A 9,472-nucleotide genomic window follows, 5' to 3' on the forward strand; every position below is an offset into this window, starting at 1 on the left:
CCCATCACAGCTCTGGCCTGGGCTCCTCCTGGGAACACACATCCGAATCCTGTCCAGCCCCTCCCCCCTCATTCGGGGCCCAACCTCCTCCCCTCCCCTGGTAACCCCCCTTCCCCTCAGGCCAAATCTGGCCAATTTGTTCTGAGACAGGGTTCTGGTTTCATAGCCTCATTTGAATGATTTCCAACCAGAATTCCTGCCTCCTCCTTTGCAAAGCTCTACCCTCCCCCAGTCTCCCTTCTGCCTGAGTGGCTGCCTCAGCCAAGGCCTGTGTGGAAGAAGGAATGAACCCACACACACTGACCCCTAGACCCTAACACCCCTTCTCTGGGCACTCCCAGCCTCCATACAACTTGTGGCCCCCAGAGGGCGGCTGGTCACTCAGACCTCTGCCTCAAGCCTGAGAATGTGGGCGCTGGGGCTCTACCATCTGTCCTTCCTGGGGCCTGGGTCACCCCACCTGTGCTGGGAGCAGAGGGTGTTCTAGAGCCGAGCCCAGAGCCCAGCCCTGCCCTCGGTAGAACTTAGCTGCCAAACTAGATGCAAATCTCCATCTTACTAGCCACCCCTGCCTGCCTCGAACACATTCTCCTAGTCCCCTGGAGCAGAAAAGCTCTGTGTTTCAGGCAGTGCAGCAAGGGTATCAAGAGGAAGCTGGCCCTGTGCACAGGCAGTGTTGTGAAAAAAATCTTAGGCAGCCCCCCGGGGTGCTGGTTCATGCTTCCTAACAGTCCTCACCAGCAGAAAGGTCAAGCGGAGATCCAGTTCAACCCTCACATTTCCCAAGACTTTGCTCTGACCCAGAGTCAGACCCCCATGACATAGAAGGTCTCTTCCTCCAGGCCCTATACCCAGAAGGTAGGCAGAAAAGGTTTTCTTCCTTTGTTTATAAAAAAAAGGAGTTTGAGGCCCAGAGATGTTTAGTAATGTGTCTAAGATCACAGCAGGACGTGAGCCCTGGCCACCGCCGAGGCAGAGTTGTCCACCGCACCACACTGCTGGGTCTGGGTCAGCCTGGAGGCCACTCTTCAGCCCAGGACACCTGGCCCTCATAGGGGCTGCTGATCAGCCATCTGCAAGCCCCTATCCTGGGAGATGATCCTGGAGATGGGTCCAACAATCTGTTCTGCAGCTCAGGTGTGTCATTTCCTGAGCCCTCGGGTGGGGGCTGGTTTGGGTACAGCCCTGTTGGCACAGATTCAGCATCTTCGTTTTGCATATGCAGAACTAGGCTCACAGCACAGAGAGGCATGTCAAGCCACAGCCCTGGTGCTAAGCCAAACAGGAAAACACTCCAGTATTCCCCCTGCCCCTGGAGCGTCCTGCCTCCTCTCCCAACGCCTGTCTTCAGGGCCCCTCTCTAAGTGCCACCCTTGTCAAGTGTCAGGTACCCAGGGTTCAAATACAGGCTCTAACTTCAGTGGGCATGTGACCTTGGGTGAGTTACTTCCCTGAGACTGTAAAATGGGGTAATAACGTGTTCCTCATAACCTCATAGAGTTACGGTGGGTGTGAAAATACATCACGTCTAGCACAAGACATAATCATTTGTTTCTCCTCCTTTCGTATATTCTGCCCAGTACAAGCCTAGTTTAGGAGCAGAAAGTGCTCCCAGCTGAGTCGAGTTCAGCTATTCAATATTAGAGCCCTCTGTAAAACCCCAGGTAAGATGCTCAGCCTTTGTTCTTCCACCTGAAAACATGTCAACGTGGTGGAGATAAGATGAGACAAGAGAAGGGAAAGGAAGAACAGTGGGAAAGGGAAAAGGTATAAATCTCAGTTTCTCGCTTCCTTTGATCAACATGCTCCCCACACACTCACGGGCTGTGGGAGAAGGCCCATTCCTGGATCGGAGGGGGAATCCTCTCCCCTTCTTTCTTCCCCAGGCCATTCGAGGGCCCCCATAACTCATCCTTCATAACAAGCAGCTCTTTTTTGTTCAGCATGGAGCAGGGTGCCCTGCCTGCTGGCGCCTGACCCAGAGAGGGAGGCTCGGGGTCTGTGGGGCTGGTCTGGCTTCTTCAGAGGTTCCACGGCTAGATCCACTCCTACCTGTACCCCGATGCCACTGCTCAAGACTTGAAGATTCCCAAGGACCTGAGCTAGTGGGGGCAGAAGGCAGGAGAAGGCTTCACCAGGAGGTTCCCATGATGCTATGCTGGTTCCCCGAGGCCACGGGGACCTTATACCCATGACATCAATTATCCCCCCAAAACTATACTTCTTCTTAAACAGATACAGAGCAGGGAGTCAGCTTATCTTCCCCAGAAAAACTGAAAGCTTCACACATTCTTACTCCTAGGAAGCGTCTGTTACTGTGTGTACACATTTTCTTTGCATCATCTTGTCTCACTTTCTCAGCGACCATCTGAAGCGGCTGCCGTTAATTCCCCTGTGGTAGAGCTAAAGACTTCTAATTGAATGCCTTCAAGATGGAGCCTGCCTCATTCCTTCTAGCCTGCCTGACCTGACTGCTATTCTGAAAACACCTTCTCTACCTAAGAATAGATATGGCTGTCCTGCCAGCCCCAGAGAACACTCCTTTCTCCCTAACACTGTGCCCCTAACACCTTCTGAGATGCTTGTTAGTTTCCCACTTTAATCTCAGCCTTCCATCCTAGCATCTGCTTGTGTCATGGGGCTCTGGGTTAGGCCTATTAAAGAGACCACACAGGGGATGGAGCGGGGAGCACCCATCACCCCCATCCTCCCCCTCAACCACCACTCACCTTCTTTCTAGGCTGGTTATTTGGAAGGTGCTTTCCCTGGGCATCAAGGCAGAAGACCAGGAAAGGAATCAGGATTGCTGGAATTCATTCCAAGATGTCTTTGTACTGAGGGGTGTGGGGAGGTGTTTAGGACCAAACTTTGGGGACTGGCTGTGGGTTTGCGGAGGATGGGTAAGGACAAGATACATTCCACACGCCAATGTGGAAGAAATGGCTAAGAGAAGTCATAGCTACATGGAGGGAAAAGGATAAAGGCTATAATTTGTGGGTTTTCTTATTCTCTTTTATAGCCCCAAATACAAGAATCCATTCCTTTATCCAGCCAACCATCTAAACATCCACTCATCCATCCAACCATCCAATCATCCAGCCATCTAATCATCTAATTACCTATCCATTCATGTATCCTTTCATCCATAGGCCCATTGTCTTATCCATTCATGCTACCATTAATCTGTCTTTCCATTCATCCACTCATTTATCTACTCTTCCATCCATTCACCCATTCATCTGCCTAACAATCTTCTCATCTATGCTTTTGTATCCATTCATCTTTCCATTTCTCCTTCTATCCTTCTATCCACTCACCAACTCACCTATTTTTCATCTCTTCACTTATTCATTCATCCGCCCATCCATCCATGCATTCTCTCATCCATACACCTGCTGCCTATCCTTTCATTCATCCTACTGTTAATTCATCCATATATCCATTTATCCATTCACCTACCTGTCATCCATTTATTCAACTATTCATTCATACAGACATTCACTTATCTATCCATCTATCCATCCTGCCACTTATTTTTTCCTTTACTCATTGATTCATTAATCCATAATTCATCCACTTGTTTCATGTATGTTTGTGTATATATATATACTACATATTTTACTCCATCCATAAAAACATTTATCTATCCATTCATTTATATAGAAATAAATTAAATAACCTAATACTGTTCTTAGCACAGTACCTGGCACAGTATAGCATTCAGTAATGGCAATCAAGAGTAGTTGATTTTATTACAAGATTTTATTTGAGAAGCAGAATAGTGTGGGAGTAAAATGCACCAACTTTGGACTTAGACTACCTGGATTCACATCTAAACTCTTATTTCCACTTGATCTCAAACAAGTTATTTAACTTTTCTTAGTCAAGTTTTCCCATGTGTAATATGGAAATGGCAAGAGTACATTTCCATTGAGAGTTGGAAATGTTACGTTGTCCTGAAGATTAAATGAATTACTAAATGTAGAGCACTTAGAAAGGTGCCTGGCACATAGTAAGCCCTCAACATACTACTTGGAGAGGGCACTGGTGACCCACTCCAGTACTCTTGCCTTGAAAATCCCATGAACAGAAGAGCCTGGTAGGCTGCAGTTCATGGGGTCTCTAAGAGTCAGATGTGACTGAGCGACTTCACTTTCACTTTTCACTTTCATGCATTGGAGAAGGAAATGGCAACCCACTCCACTATTCTTGCCTGGAGAATCCCAGGGATGGAGGAGCCTGGTGGGCTGCCGTCTCTGGGGTCGCACAGAGTCGGACATGACTGACGCGACTTAGCAGCAGCAGCAACATACTACTATAATCATTCTTCCATCCTTCAGGCATTAATGAGCTTCTATCTTGCCCCAGACCCATGTATATCTTCCTGGGAAATAAGAGTCGTAAGGATGTGTTGCCTCCTTCAAGGAGCCCACGTCCAGGGAGAAAAGACAAACAGATAATTCATGTGATAAGAGCTCTCAGAGAGGCATGAAAGATGCCTAGGAGCAGTGAGGGGACATTCCCCACATACCCACCTCAACCTCTTTTCTCTTCTCTGTACAACTCTCCTGGGCAATCCTGCCCACGATCTGAACTTCATCCCTGGACTCCACGCTGTGCCTGGTACTCCAACTCAGACCTCTCTCCTGAGCTCCAGATCCATATATTCAATGGCTTACTGGGCACCTCTCTTTGAAAGCTTCAGACTGAGCCTATTGTTCTCCTTCTCATATCCTGTTCTTCTTCCTGTACTCCTGAATCCATAAATGGTACCAAAGGATGCCTGATTGCCCAGTGCTCAGAATCCCCCAGGCTCAGACATCTACTGTGTCTCCCCTTCCATACCCAATCAGTCACTAAGCGTGTTGCTACTTACCTTCGCACCTATCCCTCACGCCTATCTTCTCCTCGTCATCTCTGCAGCAGCTCCTCACCCCGTCTCCATCCAGGACTTACTATCCTCCACCTAGACTGTGGCCTCCTCCCCTGTCTACCTGCCACCATCTCTGTGTCCTCCAATCCATCCCACACTGGCCTCACTTCACTTCCCAGACACTGTGCTCATAATGTCATTCTCCCCTTCAAAATTCAGCAGTGATACCTGGAATATCCCTATATCACTCTGTCACTTGCCTTTATATTCCCCTGCTGGAGGCTTCTTGAAGGCAGCACAGTTATCTCCATTGCCTGCGACTCAGTGCCTGGCAAGAATGCATTATTTTAGTCAAGTAGGCTGTAAGACGGAGAAGGCAATGGCACCCCACTCCAGTACTCTTGCCTGGAAAATCCCATGGACAGAGGAGCCTGGTAGGCTGTGGTCCATGAGGTCGCGAAGAGTCGGACACGACTGAGTGACTTCCCTTTCACTTTTCACTTTCATGCATTGGAGAAGGAAATGGCAACCTACTCCAGTGTTCTTGCCTGGAGAATCCCAGGGACAGGGGAGCCTGGTGGGCTGCTGTCTATGGGCTCACACAGAGTCGGACACGACTGAAGTGACTTAGCAGTAGCAGCAGCAGGAGGTAAGAATGGAAGAAGGTGCAAGTATGGGCTCAAGTATCATAGAAAAGTCTACGCAGCTGCTGCAGAGGGAATTTTATTGGAAATGAGCAAAACAAGAAAAATGTTGCTCAGAGAGATCATGGTGGGATTGTTTAGGAGTGCGAATAGTCCAGGTTGGGCTGGGAGAGAAGTAGACACCAGAAGGCCCCCAGGTAGGGAGAAGAAGAGGTTTGGGGACCAAAGATTTTGAAACTAGGCAGAACAGGAGGAAGTGGTGGGAGCCCGGGGTATCAGACTTGCAGTCTGGAGGAGATGGTTAAGTGATATAACCAGGATCATAGCATAGTCCAGTGTGCTGTACTAAGTGGAGGCCAATTAGGAAGGAGGAGGAGGTCACTGCAGGTGAGAGGTCAGCATCTGGATGTGAAAGCCAAGAGGCTGGAGCCAAGAAGAGTCTGGTTGGCCGGGTACCAAGACCGAGAAGAAGCCTAACTGTGAACCTGAGGCTCAGAAAGGCCAAGGGAGGTGAGGCTGGGAGGAAGGTACGACAAGGGAAGAGTGCAGTGGTGACTTCAAAAGCAGGTGGAGAGGATGTGGGAGGACCGTGCCCAGGAGCGGTGCTGGGGTGGCTGAGTGGAAGGAGTGGTAGGCTTGTGGGAAGCAGGGGCTTCAGGGGACAGCAGCCTCCTGTACCCACCCACCACGGTCCCGCAGATACACCCTTCCTGGTCCCCTCAGGCAAATGCCACCTCTTTCATTCACATGCCCCGAGTTCAATGCCCAGGAAAGGGAGAGGGGTTCAGGCAGAGTTGTCTCCTGCCTTTCTCCTTCTCCCCGTCAGGCCAAGACAAAGTGGGGAAGAGGGTCTTCCCCAGCCCCCAGTAGTCAGGGTCAGGGCAGCCACCTTGGGGCTGATGTCACAGCAGGCCTCCAGCCAGATCTCGAGTCTGTTTTCATTCCTGCTCCATGAGACAGGAATAATTAATGAGAAACAGAGAGGGGCAGGGAGGCAAAGTGGAGGGACCAAGCTGCTTGCCTGTCATACCCGCCCCCCAAGGTGGAACCCTATCCCACTCTTGGACTGTGCTCCTGACAAGGGCCTTCAGCACCTGGGGGCCCAGCTCTCCTCCTCTTTCTTTCCCTCCCTTCTCTGAAGAAGGAACACTGAGGCAGCCCTTGCCCACGAGTGCAGACCCCCCTCCAGGGCAGGGTTGGGGGGAAGAGTGTCACTCTGAAGCGGTCCAAGTGCACTTCTAGGTTCCCTTAGGCCCCCTGCCAAGGGATCTTGATGTAGTGGGAAGAACACAGAATCATGGATGGGTGAAGTCTGATTTAGATCCAGGCTTTGCCATTGACTGGCTCTGCGACTTCACCCAAGCCACATCATCTCTCCTGTAGAATGGGGATAGAAGACAACAGGTGCTCAGAAATGCTGTAGACAGATGTGCTGTGTGTAGCAGGGAACCGGCAGAGCAGAGGGCTACAGAAGTAGAAGAGGAGAGGGTGCCTGAGTTGTAGACCTGCTGGGACCACATGCCTGAGACTAGCCAGCCCTCTGGGCTGTGAGAAATGGATGGCCTGATGGAGGAGGAGTCGTGGCAAAGGGGAGGCCTTGGTTAGTGTCATCTGTCCATGGCCCTGTTCCTTCCTCATCCTGACTTGGAATGGCCTCTGTGCCCGTTCTTACCTAGCCCAGGACCTTTGTAAATACTGCTCCCTGCTCCCCTCTTGCTAACTGCAAACAAGTGGGTCTGGGGGTGGGTCTGACATGCAAGCAGCTCTGTCCCTCCTCTTTGCCTCCCTGGCCCTCTTCAAGGCTTAATTCAAGCCTGGGTCCCTTCCTCCAGCCCCGAGTGCTTACCTAGCTGTAGTACTTATGCACCACATTGTATTAGTTGGTTTATATATCAGTGTCCCCCTGTGAGCTGTGTCCCCCACACCTTAAGGGAGTGGGATCTGTAACCAGTTCATCCCCACACCCTCAGCTCCATACACTCAGGCTGGCATATGGAAGGGACCAGTGAAGGTATGTTGAATAAATGAAGTGAGGCAGGGACAGAGTGAATGAAGATATACTCAGAGTCAGATACCAAAAATCTAAATAAAGGGACCTGGAGAGTAATGAGGGCCCCGGCTTCCTCTGCGGGGCATTAGAGGATGCTCAGCTTTGCACTAGATTAGTTCAGGTCACTAGAGCTGGAATTTGATCCTGCACCAGTAACATTTACCTTGACTTGTAATTATATACATTTTTTTTGCATTATTATTTGAAGAGCATCTATACCCCTATTAGACTAAGCTCTTTGAAGCAGCATCTGTCTTTGTTCTTGTTCATCATAGTATCTTGGTGCCCAGCACAGTGCCTGACACACAACAAATATCCACTAAATATTTGAAGAATGAATGAATATTGGAGGGAAAGAATCCCCTCCCTGCCCCAAACACACCCAGGATCAGTGTACTAAGGGGTCACATGCAGAAACCACGGTCCCTCAGCCACTTGCTGCATTCTCTACCCCTTAGCAAGCTTCAGCACCCTCACTCTCATTGCTTTCAAACCACTTGGGCCCCAGTAGAACTATCCCAGGAAGTGGACCAGCCTGGGCTAAGCCTGCAGCAAAATGCCAATCATTCCCGTGGCTAGAATGGGGTTGGTGGATTTCCGCACCCCGTGCCTTAGTTTATTGGATCCCAGCTATGCACCAAGCACTGCTCGGCATTTTCCTATCTGTTCTTATATTTTATTCAAACGCCATACTAATAAAAATAGTAGCTGACATTTTTGAGTACTTACTATGATCCTGGCACACACTTTACATGCATTACCTGATTTCATGTTTGCAACAATCTCATGAGGTAGAAATGATCACTACACCTTTCTATAGATGAGGACATGGAGGCACAGAGAAGTCAACCTGCCCAAGGTCAAAGAGCAAAAAGCTGGGCTCTGATCCCAGGTCTGCCTGTACTCTAAATCTGCAGCTGCCCTGCCCCAGGCACCCCAGATCTCCAGATTTGAATTCAGGGTCTGGCCACCCAGGCTTAGATCTAATAGTTCCTTGTCCAGGACCCTCTCCCTGGGGCCACTGTGAAGGAGGGGGATACTGTGGGGGGCTGAGTACAGCCTAGAGTAGCTTACTGTCTTTACCTGTCCCTACTCTCTGCACTCAGGCACAGAGAGGGGCATGACATGGGTCATTTGGGGCTGCAACTGCCTCTCTGGGGCAGATGGGATGAGGGAGGTGAGGGGAAGCGGCCCCAATTCTAGGCTCAACACTCTCCCCCACCCTCAGCCCTCTGGCTTCCCTTTTCAAGCACTAGCTTGGGAGATCGAATGTTCTGCCCCCAGGAGTGTGTAATTAATTAAGGAAGACTCTAACCAGATCAAGACCTCACTACCTCTCATTCCTCTCCTGCCCCCAGGAAAGCCAGACTCCTCCTGAGTATCCTCATACTTCCTATGCCCTAACCACGCCCCGTCCCTCTACATCACGGTTGAAGGACTGAGGACTCACCTCAGACCCCAGCGAGACACAGGTTGTTAGTAGGGTTACGCGGCCCAGGTAGGAATGCACGGGGGGGAGGAGCCTTCAACGAAGGGGATGGCTTTTGTTCTCCCTTCTTTGCATCCCTTCCCCCACCTCTTCTCTATCTTGGGAAGCTCTTAGGGTGTGTGGGCTGGGAGGTGGGGCCAGGCAGTTTTGTAACGGGACGTAAGAACACGGGTAAGGACGTGACTTGGGGGCATGGTGTGTTTGCAGGAGAGTAACAAATCCGGACACAAGTGAAGGGAGGTATGTGTCCTGTGCTGCACAAGGCACATTCAACAGAGTACCTTATGCCCCCTTGAAATCGTCCTGGAGCGCACCCACCAAGTGCCCCCTCACTGCGCGGCTCCCAGACCCCAAGCCCTCCCTCGGCGTTCGAAGCCCACGGTCCCGCCCTCTCTGCCTACCCACTGCGGCGATGC

Source organism: Ovis canadensis, chromosome 1 (genome assembly GCF_042477335.2).
Source record: "Ovis canadensis isolate MfBH-ARS-UI-01 breed Bighorn chromosome 1, ARS-UI_OviCan_v2, whole genome shotgun sequence".
Taxonomy (NCBI): domain Eukaryota; kingdom Metazoa; phylum Chordata; class Mammalia; order Artiodactyla; family Bovidae; genus Ovis; species Ovis canadensis.